This window comes from Podarcis gaigeae (genome assembly GCF_964106915.1).
Source record: "Podarcis gaigeae genome assembly, chromosome: 13".
Lineage (NCBI taxonomy): Eukaryota > Metazoa > Chordata > Lepidosauria > Squamata > Lacertidae > Podarcis > Podarcis gaigeae.
The window spans coordinates 37,990,456-38,004,243 of NC_139689.1; the positions used below are offsets into that span (position 1 = coordinate 37,990,456).

Genomic DNA, 13,788 nt, shown 5'->3' on the forward strand with positions numbered 1-13,788 from the left:
ATTTCATTCTGTCTTGTGTGTGACTTCTGCTATGGCCTCCACTACCCCAAAATAAATAGCATGCCTCCATATCCAATTCATTGCCCACTCAAAATCCCAGGGGTGAGTGACAACATTAAAACACCATGTTTAAAATAAAATAAAATAATAAAATAAAATAAAATAAAAATTTGGAGCTGAAGTTTACAGCCAGAGGCACCCCTAGGCCTCCCCACCCCCCTGCCCTTGTGAGGACACAGCTTAACCCGCCCTGCCCTTCACCCCCCCCCTTGGCTCCCCCTCCCCAGCTGCTGTTTCCTGTTTACCAGCTGAAGCGGGCGCCTTTCATCAGTGGGTTTCTGAGCTCACTTCCCCCCCAACAGGAAGCCCTGCAGGACACGGCTTCCCGCCACACCCCATCCCGCCACCCCGGGGTGGGGTAGAGGGCAGAGGAGCTCGGGGCAGGCGGGCGGGGAAGCGGACTTTAAAGGGCTGAGCCTCGCAGCCTCGCTTGCCATGCGGGAGCAGCTCCGCCAAAGGCTGGAGGAGGCAGGAAGGGTAAGAGGAGCTGGAGGGGAGGGGTGGGGTGGGGGGCTTGGACTGGCTGCTTTCCCCTCTTGCCCAGGACGTTCGGGGGGTGGGTGGGGGGTGTCCCCTCCATGGCGCCTTCAGTTTTCTCTCGGTCTCTGCCTTCTCAGAAGTCAAACCTGTTGCTGTGCTGGAGGAAACTTCCTTCCTTAGTGCGAAAGGTGCTCTAGGGTCAAGAAAACCAGATGAATTGGACTCCCTGGCAGGTTTTGAATAAGCATACACAAATTTATCGATGGTTAACATAGCAGGCAGACAATATAAGGATTTGTGCAATTTTACAGTATGCAGAGAACAATATGTGTTAAGAAATCAGAGAGGGAAATTGGGGGGGGGTTTGATGGGGAGGTGGGAAAAAGGAGAAATAATGAATATGATATGTTTTTTAGAGCGTTTATTAATTTTCCAATTTGTTTTGATATTTTGTTATCTTGAAATTGTTCATAAAAAAACTTTTAAAAAGAAAAAGGGGCTCTAGGGTCGCAGCTTTGCAGCAGCACCTTATTACCCCAGTGGGGCTCGCTGCCAGGGAAAGTTTGCACGGCCTTTAAATCAGGGTTTCCCAAACTTGGGTCTCCAGTTGTTGTTGTTGTTTTGGACTGCAGTTCCTAGCATCCCCGACGACTGATACTGAACATGGAATTTCGAATTCTGCAAAAGGCTCCCCAAAGCCAGGTTACTGGGTGAAAGCTGGAAGTCACATTTTTATTTTCATTTTCAAATGGTTAGGCATAATCCACTCCAGTTTTGGGTTTTGGGATGTGGCTGTCCAGCCCTGTCTTACTGTACAGGAGCATAATAAATTGCCTTATACAGTGGTACCTCAGGTTAAGTAATTAATTCGTTCCGGAGGTCAGTACTTAACCTGAAACTGTTCTTAACCTGAAGCACCACTTTAGCTAATGGGGCCTCCCGCTGCTACCGTGCCGCCGGAGCCCGATTTCTGTTCTCATCCTGAAGCAAAGTTCTTAACCTGAAGCACTATTTCTGGGTTAGCGGAATCTGTAACCTGAAGCATAGGTAACCTGAAGCATATGTAACCTGAGGTACCACTGTACTCATTCAGACCATGATTGGTCCACCTAACTCAGTATATGACCAATACATTCACTGGCAGCAGTTCTCCAGGAATTCAGGCAAGAGTCTTTCTCACTGAGCTTACAGTTTCAGAATAGAACTGCACCAGTGCTTTTGCTCTCTGCCATTTGAGCTCTGTGGGCATTAACCTTGACCTTGCCATTACTAGTGGGTGAAGGAGCTTTGCCAGCGAGTGGGCTTCCCCTTCCCCTCTGGCTCCAGCTTTTCCCTTTGCTCTGGCAAATGCTGAAGCACAGAGCAGCTCTGTGCATGTCTTGCGGCTTTCACAGCTGCAAATAAGCCCTGGAATGGGAGCTTCTCTAGCACCAGAAGCATGCTGTAGTGTCTGGACACTTTTGCCACAGGACTCTATTGTTTGCCTCCCATGCAAGCACAATATATTATTTGCACAAATGTACTCAAAACATTTATTTGTTTTTTGGACTACAATTCCTAGCATCCCCGATGACTGGTCCTGCTTGTCAGGGATAATGGGAGTTGTAGTTCAAAAAGCAACTGGAGACCCCAGTTTGGGAAACCGTGGACTAGATCCTTCTCCTTGCACACCAGACATTTAGAGCACATCTGTTGCCCATTTAGCTTCCCACCTACCCACCCCAAAGAATTCTGGGAACTGTTGTTTGCTGGGGTTTCTGGGAAATGTAGCACTGCAGTCCCCGGATTCTGCGGGGGAAGACGTATGCTTGAGGTGTATGTTTCCTTTTATCGTGTTGGTGTAATAAGCAGCTCCTCAGTATTGGGGTGGTGGTGGTCCTCCAGCAGTTTTGGGACTACAATTCCTATCATCCCTAACCACTGGTCCTGCAAGCTAGGGATGATGGGAGTTGTAGTCCAAAAACAGCTGGAGACCCAAGTTTGGGAAACCCTGCTCTGCATTCGAATTGTGTTGCCTTTCCTTGTGACTCCCTTGAACTGTGATGTAAAGATTGGGAGCTGCAGTGATGACTGCCCCCTGTCTAGGACCTGAGCCATAGATGATCATGGCTAACGTTGCCACCTTTCGCCTCTGGCCTTGCTCCTGTGTCTCCGACGGCAGACTGATGTACCAAAACCGATCAGATATCGTTTTCCCCAATACTCTTCTCTTTACGCTGTGAAAAGTGTCACTTGCTAAATTACTATTGAAGGCACCAGACCTACTCTGCTGTGATGTCTGTTGTGCGATTTTGAGCCAATCGCAAACTTTCAGCCTAGTCCACCTCACAGGGTTGTTGTGAGGATGGAATTGGTGGGGAGAGCTATGTATTCCCCCCTCGAGCTTGTTGAAGGAAGGCTGGGATATAGATGTAATATTCGATGGCTCAATGGACTTATTTTCAGACCATCATCTGGGCTTACAAGGGAGCTGACATAACAGAAAAACACAATTCAAAAGAAAGCTAGATAATTTCATTGTCAGCAGTACAAAAATGATAATTAATTGAAAACGCAGGGCAGTTAACAAAATAAAACAGCAGTATAGATTCCGGCAGCTGAAAAATAATGTTCACATAAATTTACCTAAAAGGATACCCCACCCCCCTTTCCTTCCTGGTGTAGGAGATCTAAGAATTTACTAGACTCTGCAGATTTTGGAAGCTTTAAAAAGCGTAAGTCTTGGAGACATATCTTGATGGACCACTAAGCAAGTAGATGGATCCCAAAAAAACAGTGTGTTCTCTAATTGCTGGAGAAATGCACACAGGTTTGCCAAATTCTGGTCGGGATAGTTCTGCCAGGTATTTCTCACGCAGCTTGCTCTATAGCAACAGAGACGACTCATTTAGAAACCTGTTTCTTCAACATGGTAAATTGCCGAGCCACATTAAAAAGAGAGAGAGAGAGAGAGAGAAAATCATCGCTTAACATCCAGCAATCGTTGTGCTGAGCACCCCACTTCCTCAAGAGCTAGGAAGTTCAAAGTCGGTTTCCTTGCAAGGGGAGAGTGCTGAATGCCTGTAGGGTTTTTGTGGTACATAGGTGAGGGAGCAGAGAATAGCAGCAGGCAGGCAGGCTGCCTTGGTCCTGATGCAGCATCAGTCCTTAAGTCGCCATCTAGCCAGTGTGGTGTAGTGGTTAAGAGCGGTAGATTTGTAATCTGGGGAACCGGGTTCGCGTCTCCACTTCTCCACATGCAGCTGCTGGGTGACCTTGGGCTAGTCACACTTCTCTGAAGTCTCTCAGCCTCACTCACCTCACAGAGTGTTTGTTGTGGGGGAGGAAGGGAAAGGAGAATGTTAGCCGCTTTGAGACTCCTTCGGGTAGTGATAAAGCAGGATATCAAATCCAAACTCTTCTTCTTTTGGCTTCAAAACTCTTGTGCTCTTTCCCCTTTCCATCCCCAAATAATCAGTTCCATTTCTCTCCCCCAAAATAGGTGGGTATAATTTAAGACTGGGATGTGGACTGGGTGAATTTGATTTTAATCAAATCGATTTAAATCACTAGTCAGTAAGACTTGATTTAAATCATTTTTTTACAGAATGATTCATTCTTGCTGGTATAATCTTAATATTTCCAACCAGATGAAGGTTTCATTTTTGGAATAATAAATTTTCAGAGTAGTTTTTACAGTTATATCAAAAATTACTGATTTGGTTATATACTATTAGAAATACATAGATAATTATTAAATTATTGTGAGGTTTAATAAGTTAACTGTTTATATTTGGACAACTTTTCTGCTGTACTTTATTGGAAGGAGAAGAATAATCATTTCCTTAATAACAATTTAAACAATTTATTTAACTAAAACAATAACATTATAGCATATGTATGCATGTTTGTTAACTGATGTGGTTAAACTTTTTTAAAAAAACACAACAAAACTTTGAGTTTTAGCACATATGAAAAACTTAAAACAAATCCTTACTTCCTGATGAATAGCCTTTGGACTATAATGTAACTTAAATAGATAACTATCTTTAGAAAGCATTTTATTTTAAAAACCTGATTTAAATTTTAAGAAATCTGATGTAAATAAAAAAAATCCTGAATCTCTTTCCCCCACTTTGTTTTACTTTTTAAAAAGCATCTGCCCCCCCCCCATTCTGTTTTCCTGCTCTGAATCACTCCCCTCCATGATCTATTATCCTCACAGAGGGAAATGATGTAAGAATGATACAGGTTCCTGTATAATTAAACTGTTTGTGTGTGTGTTCTGTATTAATTACCCCTAGCAAGGCTAATACCAGGTTTAGGAGTGTAATTCATTTCAGGAAAATTGTGGGTGGGGTGGGAAGAGGTTAATACCCCCCTTCTCCAGTATCGCTGCTTTGATCAAAATAAGAAAAGTTTTGGTTTTTCGTTTTGAATCTCCCATCAACCCCAGCAGGCAAGGCCAGGAATTATGGGAGTTGTAGTTCAGCAACACCTGGAGGACCCATTGTTTCCCACACCTGTTAGAGCTCATCCTGGCTCCATCTCATTTGGCCCTGTATCTCCGACTAATCTCTGCCTTTTACCATTTTATCCTTTCCCTTCCTTTTGAGTGCAGGCCGCTCCACATCATACAACCTCGCAGTGCTGCATTGCATGTCTCCGTTGACTGGGAGAGACCAACATGAGTAGCTGCCGCAAGACTGGGGCTGGTGCAAATGCTGTGGCCAGGATAAAATCCTAGTGGTGGTGGTGGTTTCTTCTTTAAACAGCATGGGAAGGGCCTTATTATCTGCAACCAGCCAAGGAATAATTCCCAGTCTATTCACGGGCAACAAAAGTCGAGTGATCCCTTGCAGGAGCAGCTTAGTGTAGGAACCATAGAACTGCAGAGTTGGGAGGGACCCCGGAGGGTCATCCAGCCCAACCCCCTGCAGTGCAGGAATCCTGCCCACAGCCATCCCTCGAACCACCAAGCTTCTGGCTAACAGCCAGGCACACTGACTCCATTGCGCCACTTGAGATCCGCATGTAAATATGTAGTTGAAATCATACCCACACCATGTACCTTGGACCAAGTCTCGTTTAACTCAGTGGTGCTTACTCCCGAGAAGGCATCTTTGGGATTGCAAAGAGTTTCTGGAAGCTCTCACCTGAGTTCTTTGCTTTATTCACCTTCCTGTGCTCTCTTTAGTGTGTGTGTGTGTGTGTGTGTGTGTGTGTGTGTGTGTGTGTGTACCAATACAGAAGTGATTGTCTCAGGCAGTGGAGAACTTGTTCTTGGACTACAATTCCCATCATGCTGACTAGGGCTAATGGGAGTTGGAGTCCAGCAAGATGTGAAGGGCAATGCCCTCCCCATCCCTCATCTGTATCTGCCTAGTGTCTCCATCTCTGTCCAACCTTTCCTGTCTCTTCCTTGCTCTCTCACCTGCATCCTTAGCATCTCCTACATCAGGCATATCCCTAGCCTGATATACATCCCTAGCAAACAGGATCAGTGGTCAGGGATGATGGGAATTGTAGTCTCAAAACATCTGGAGGGCCGAGTTTGCCTAGGCCTGTCCTAGATTCTAGCAAATACAGCAAATGTTATCTGGCAATAACTTCAAACCGGAGGGCTGGCTTGAAACACAATTGTACAAATCCACACTGTGTGCATCAGTCTGTATTGATTTGAAACCGGCAAAGCAAAGTATCTTCTGGGGTCTGACGCAGAGGAGATGCTGAAGTCCTGTGACTGGGCCTCCTTCTTTTTTTTAACATTGAACTGATGTTGGGGAGCTTCCATTTTGATTGGAGCCACTCTTTCCACCCCTAAGTGGCTGTTAAACTTGCAGTAGAACCAGGGGAGGCATGCCCATATATCCCTCCCCCCAATCATTGGGGTTGTGCAGCTTGGGGAAGAGGGAGAGGGGATAGCTCAGCTGGTTAGAGCATGCTGCTAATAACGCCATGGTTGCAGGTTCGACTCCCGTATGGGACAGTGTCATATTCTTGCATTTCAGGGGCTTGGACTAGATGTCATCCATCCCACCCAACCACCCACCCACCCACCCCTGTCTTCCTTTTCCTGTTGCTCCTCACAGCCCTTGGAGGTCAGGTCTGTTCTGCCCCTGGCAAGCCAAGCATGTGTGCTTAAGCAAATAGTGCTCTGTGGTTGAGGTTAGGGGAAGGAGGCAAATAACAATTGCTCAGGGCCCTGCTGCACAACCTGTGTTTGCAACACACACACACACACACACACACACACACACATTTTGCTTACACCTTGTGTGCATTGCTAAAAATAAGCTGTGGGGAGCCGCAAAGCGTGGAGGAAGGGCAGGTTAGCACATCGCTATCTTCCCCATCTTCAAAGATGGTTGTGCATGCGAGAGAGAGAGAGAGAGAGAGAGAGAGAGAGAGAGAAATTGAGAGACAGAGAGAGAGGCAGACAGCCAAAGTCTTCCATCTTGTCGCTAACCTCTGAATCGGAGAGTTGAAAGGGTGCGTTTGCAAGAAATCCAAAAGCAGGGTATCTCCCAACTGTCCAAAAAGCACATCTATCTGCCTTGCATGCTGAAGGCCTCGGGTTCAATCCCTGGTATCTCTAGGTAGGGCTGGGAGGGACCCATGCCTGAAACCTGCATTGCAGAGGGTTGACCAGATGAGCTCCGGGGTCCCTTCCGATTCTGCAGTTCTAGGATACCGAACTTGGGCAAGTGTAGTGAATAGACTAGGATTAGTTCAGTCGTAGCGCCTCAGTGCTTGGCCTTATTTTGCACTCTGTTTAGGGTTTCCCAAACTTGGGCCGCCAGCTGTTTTAGGACTACAGCTCCCATCATCCCTAGCTATCAGGACCAGTGGTTATGGATGATGGGATTTGTAGTCCCAAAACAGCTGGGGGCCCAAGTTTGGGAAACTCTGGTTTAGACCTTCTGCCTGCTTCCCCTCTACTGAAGTGTGTATGTTTGGCAACCTCAGTAAACGCTCTCTTGGGCACCCCTCCTTCCTCAATAGCTGGAGCCCTGCAGCATCTCAAAGGCACCACCTTGGCTCTCCATGTTCTGTCCGCCCTCCATGCTATGCAAAATTTTAGAAACCTCCTTTCTCCTTGGCCTGCCCAAACTTAAAAGCTCCAACCGATTGCTGCCACCGGCTTGCATCCAATTCCCGACCCATTTTGGCTGTGGAGCTGGACCCAGAGGGTCCCATGTGCAGGGTGAATGCCAGTGCAGATCCATACCATGAGTACAGGGTTTCTAGCTCAGTCGCAGGGTACATGCCATGCATGCAGAAGACCCCCAGCTCAACTCCTGGGCAGTGTGGTCTAGTGGGCAGAGCGTTTGGATTAGGACCAGGGAGATCCAGGTTTGACCCCCACTTGGCCGTCACGCTTGCTAGGTAGCCTTGGGCCTGACCCTGTCTCTCAGCCCGACCTCCCTCACAGGGTTGTTGTGAGGATTAAATGCAACAAAAGGGACGTTTCCCTTTTTTTAAAGGGAAATTCCCTTATTCTGAATAGGATTCCTTGCAAGAAAAGGGAAAAGTTGACAGCTATGAAAAGGGATGGTGGTGGAAGAAGCATGAATGCACCCTGACCTTGGAGGATCATGGGGTAAAAGTAATAATAACAACAACAAATAAATCTCCAGTTAAGAGGGACAGATAGCAAGTGATGGGCAACAATCATGGAACTGTGGAGTTGGAAGGGACCCTCAGGATCATGCAGTCCAACCCCCTGCAATGCAGAAATCTTTTGCCCAAGATGGGGCTCAAACCCACAACCTTGAGATTAAGCTCTGCTTCAGAGTCTACCCTCCATGCCCATTGTCCATGCTGGCTGGTGCTGATGGGAGCTGGAGTCCATCAACGACCTTGGCTACTCTTGGTGTAGGCAATCCAAGACTTGGGACCTGTGTGCATAGAGCTATTATGCTTGCAAAGCATTTTCATACATGCGCCTGTGAATAGCCACAGCGATGCAGTGCAGCATAGCGGCTGAGACCGAGCTGAGGAGACCTCATTTCAAATCTCACCTCTGCCGCAAGCTCACTAGAGGCAAGCCTTCGGATCTATTTGTGTACATGCGCGACCGTTTCTAATGCGGGACGGAAAGTGGTTGTTGTTTTTTTTTTCAAACCAAACCTCGAATTTACATGCTAGCCAATGCAGCCTTTGCCTCTGCATTATAGACGGAGGGTTGGGAGTGCAAGAATTTATTTCGGTGCTGCACCTCTAAGCTGAATAGCTCAGAAAGGATTTCCTAAATCGTGAGAGCCGATCAGTTCCCAAATGGGATTTACAGCATCTTCATCTTCGCAAGGCCAGAGATGATTTCGAGTTGGGGCTATCCTGCCTCCCAGCAGAGTTCTGGACTTAAGCCTGTCTCTTTGGGAGAGTACTTAACTTCCCTGTGATTGCGGGAGGTAAGGGTAAGTATTTGTTGTCGGATTTCTTGAACAGCAAAGTGCATTACAACTAGGGCTGTGTGATTCGGTTGGCTGATTTCACTGGTGTTATCAATGCAAAACATGTTTATCGACCAAAGGGTTGCCCCCAATTAACCAGACAGCCGATTTTTTTGTTCTGTTTCCCCCCCTAAAATTGTTTTACAGCGGTGCTTATTAAAAACTGCAGATGGCAGGAAACCTCTTTAAAAGGAAGCAATTTGTCCTTTCTGTGAAATCAGGGGAATATGTGGAATTTAAGCCACTGGAATCCTATAGCCACTTAACCTGGGGGTAAGTCCCACTGAACTCGATGGAACTTGCTTCTGAGTAGATAAATCGCAGATTGCACTGTCATTAAATACGTACAGCACAATCCTATGCATGTTTACTCAGAGTCCTGTTGAATTCAGCCAACTTATTCCTAGATTAAGTGTGCATTTGACGGCAGCCTTCAACTCCTACAATTAATCAATTTTAATTTGTTTTAATTGGGTTTTAACCTGTAAGCTGTTACATGGTAGAACCAGAGGGAGCGGGGATGACTCATTTTAAATATAATAAATACAGTGAATTTCTTGGACTGGAGCACGACTTTACAGGAAATTCTTATGGTTGCAGGAAAATCCTGCTTTGTAAAATCCTGGTGCTCCCCCCCCCCCAACATCCTTTTTCTGTTTAAAAATGGGATGTTTTGAGTTTTTATATCCTGGTCCCTTTTGGCAAAGTCCCAGCAAGGCTAGAATCCTTTCCCCCATCTGGCAGAAAGACAGAGTTTTTCTGCATATGGCTATGAGGAAAACGACCCATTATCTTCTGCAAGAGAGACACTCTGCCCCTCCCTCACAAGAAAATCCCATATACAGTACCAGCATCGACCTCTTTCCTACAGTACCATGAACTACAGAAATCTGGTCTGTTCCTTCTGTTTTAGGCTGCTTCTAGACAACCTGGTTGTGTGGTTCTTTTTGGGGGGGGGGGGGAGGTGCCATTCTGATTTATTTGCAGCGAGGTCAGAGTGTTACCCTACCTTTTCCAGCGCATCTTCCCATCCCTTTGCTTATTGCAAAACCAATCTTTTGGGGTATTAGGTTTACTGAGCAAGACTCCCAAACAACTATAATTGCACAGCCTGAGATTGCCGGCATGTGACTGAATCCTACCCAGAAACAGCTCTTAAACTTCAAGAGAGCCACTAATATGTTTTTAAAAAACAAAAACTGCAAAGTTGTCAATATGGGCAAAATTCTTTGTTTTTATGCTAAGTTATTTTAGCCTCCTTTTTGGTTTTATGGGCCAATATGAATTGTCTTAATTTCATCTGCTTTTGTTTTTACTGTAATTTGAACTCTTTTATTTCTATTAAATATATTTAATAACTTTTTGAATCTTATTGAATACATATACAGTTTCATGTTCCTCTGGGCAGCAGAGCATTCTAGGGTGCAGGACCAGTTTCTTGCAGGGAAAAAATCTTCATGATTTTTTAACGCCTGTTGCTGCACAGATAGGCAGAGAACAACCTACTTCCTTAGCATTTAAGCACCAGCATTTTTAAAAAACCTGTTTAATTTTTGCCTGGGCATTTAACAGTTGTTAAAAAAACCCACAAACTTAATTGAAGCATGTTGTTCTTAATCCGACTTTTTAGGATCCTTTACTAATTTGTGTGGTTTATTTTTAAATGTTCATTAGCTTTGGTTATTTTGTTGTGATTTTATTGTGTGAACCTGCCCTGATTATTCTGTGAACCGCCATGGGGTCTTATCATGAACGGTGGTATATAAATCTAATTAATAATAATAATAATCAGGACTCAGCAGAACTCAGTTCCAGCACCTCTCAGGTGAACTTCATTGCCATCATAAGAGAACAAGGGAGGTGTTCATGGTGAGTTCTGGCACCTCTTTCTCTAGAAAAATAGCACTAATAATAACAATAATGTTCTTTTAAGAAGCTGTGACCTGCCTTGCAGCACCACACACAAGAAGCATAATAAGCAATATATAGGCAAACAGAGCTTCCAAACCAAAGTGGCGACTGCAACAGCACTCCTAGCGCACGATATTAAAAAATAAAGCAGAATCGCAGAGCTGCTTTCTTTTTCTTCTTGCCAAATTTATAACTCACAAACTTCCTTTCAGTTCCTCCACCTTGAAGGTAGATGGTGCTTCAGTTATCTTCCAAACTGGTTTTTTTAAAAACAAAAATTAAAAAAACAAAAGCCTCGCCTGATATACTCTTAGTAGCCCTAAAGGAAACACCTGGTGCTCGCAGCCAAGTGCCAGGTTACACAGAGATCTAGAGATAGAGACAGTTTTGCATAACTGCACACACTCTCTCGCTCTCTCGTACACACACCCTTTAAGATTTGAATTGTGGTGTGAGCCCTTCAGGAGATTTTGGATCAAGGAGGGTTTTGGCTGAAGACCTCCCAAACACGTATTCTCCTCTCATTCCCCGCCTGGTCCATCTCCTTCGCCCAGAATCCTCTTGGAATAACAAAGTTGGCCCCCCTCAGAGCCAAATTTAAATGCCTCTGTGGCAAAACGATCCAACCTCATACAGAAACCTTGCGGTTTCCCCCTCAGTGTTTCCAATATTACATCTGTGCCAAGTTCATCACGCTTTGCTGACCTTTGGTGAAGGCCTTCGGTGGAGAAAACCCAGCCGTCTTTCTAATAGAAGGACACTGCGAGGTTAGGTAGCACGTGTGTGGTGGTCATCTGAATGAGTGGTTCCGATGAAGTCCAAAAGCGGCTTGACCCTCGTCAGCCAGTGACCCTCACGCCTGAGTGGGGATTTGAATCCGGGCCTCTCCAATCCTTGGTCCAATACTGTAAGCCAGAGCTGGCTCCAAATACCTGAAAGACCAACTCCTAATACAGACCCCCCCCCAAGGTGTTAAGATCGACAGAGGGGTCTCCCTTGGTTGTCCCACCACCCTCAGAAACTCGGGGTGGCGGCAGCAACCTGGGAGAGAGCCTTTTCTGTGGCAAACCTCCCAAAAGAGGTGTGCCTGGCTTCTCCACTGCACAACCTTTCAACAAATGCTGAAGACACACCTCTTTAAGCCGGCTTTAGATATTTAGGACCCACCTTATTTCTGTGATTGTAAATTGTTTTGAACTCTTTTAAGATTGTGTTTTATTGGTTGTAACCTGCCCTGGGACCTTAGGGTGAAGGGCTGGTAATAATAATAATAATAATAATAATAATAATAATAATAATAGACCCTCCACATGCTCGAAACAAAAAAAAAAAATATTTCCAATAGCACCTTAGAGACCAACTAAGTTTGTTATTGGTATGAGATTTCGTGTGCATGCACACTTATTCAGATACCTTCTTCAGATGCATGCACACAAAAGCTCATACCAATAACAAACTTAGTTGGTCTCTAAGGTGCTACTGGAAGGAATTTGTTTGTTTGTTTGTTTCGACTACGGCAGACCAACACGGCTACCTACCAGTAACTAGAGCTATGGAAGTCCCCACATGCTGTTGGACTCCCATCAGCCCCAGCCAGCATGGCCAACCACTAGGGACATGGGAGTTGTAGTCCAACAACGTTTGGAGGGTCACGGGATTGTTGGCATTTGAAGAGTGCTTTCCATTTTCTGCCTCTTCTGTTTTGCCCTTGCAGCTACTCTCTTGCAGCCCAGACTTTGCTAACCGTACTCAACTCTTCTCTTTTTATAATCCCCCTACAGGTCATTACACTCGGACGGGCATCTCTTCCCGCCCACTGCACAAGGAAGGGAGCGTGCAGAACTCTCGCCCCCCTCTCTCCCAACCCTTGTACCAGTGCCAAATGTGTCCCCCACTGGTACAGAGGATGGAAGGGAGGGTGGTGCACAGACACAGTCCCCTTTGGAGTCTTCCCTCCCCAACTCTGATGACAGCTGTAAGCCAGCATCTACCAGCACCATCTTCCCTTCAACCAGCTCTGAAAGCCAGGTGGCCTCATCTTCTCCCTGCCTTCACTCAAAACCAGTGGCTCTACTGATGGCGTTCGCAACGTGTCATCCTCAGACATCTTTAGAGCCCATCAAGGCCTCCTACCCTTCTCTTGGACAGTTGCCTATTTTGGTTTTTGGTTTTGCCTTCTGGATTTTTGTGGGGGAAAGGGGTATAGGAGCCTTGCCTATTTTATATTTGCATTGGCACTTTTTCTTCTGTGAAATTTTGTGGTACCCATGACAGGTAATGCGATTTCCAAATGTGACCCCCTCCCCACTCTGGGCACAAAATGATGATGATGATGATAATAAATATAATAATAATAGGGACCTCTGCCTGCTAAGCCCAACCTTAGCCAAAGGAAAGCATCTCTTCCTAGCTTCACACAAATTCTTCTTCAAAGGGCCTTCTCGGTAGTGGCGCCCGCCCTCTGGAACGCCCATCCTTCAGATGTGAAGGAAATAAGTAGCTATCTTATCTTTAAAAGACATCTGAAGGCAGCCGTGTTTAGGGAAGTTTTTAATATTTAATGCTGTATTGTTTTTAACACTCAATTGGAAGCCGCCCAGAGTGGCTGGGGAAACTCAGCCAGATGGGTGGGGTATAAATAAATTATTATTATTATTATTATTATTGGCTGGCCAAATTAAAAATTGTTCTCGACATGATCGGAAGGATTGTCATTTTTTTGCAGACTGATTTTGGGAGGGAGAACTGGAGCTGCGCTGGGGACTCTAGCAGGATATGAAACACAATCACAGACCACATCTGGATCTTGCCATTTAAAGCGCTATGGTGCCACTTTTAGCCGTTATGTCTCCCCCAAGGAATCCTGGGAACTATAGATTGTTAAGCATGCTGAGAGCTATAA

The 13,788-nt window shown here is 45.5% G+C and overlaps 1 long non-coding RNA gene across 1 annotated transcript; it reads left to right on the top strand.

The window, feature by feature from the left end:
* Positions 1–358: 358 nt before the first annotated feature.
* On the top strand, positions 359–13,585 carry LOC310830667. Its single transcript, XR_014557673.1, has 3 exons — positions 359–537; positions 8,700–8,933; positions 12,668–13,585. It is a non-coding gene; the product is annotated as an uncharacterized lncRNA (long non-coding RNA).
* The last annotated feature ends 203 nt before the right edge of the window (positions 13,586–13,788 follow it).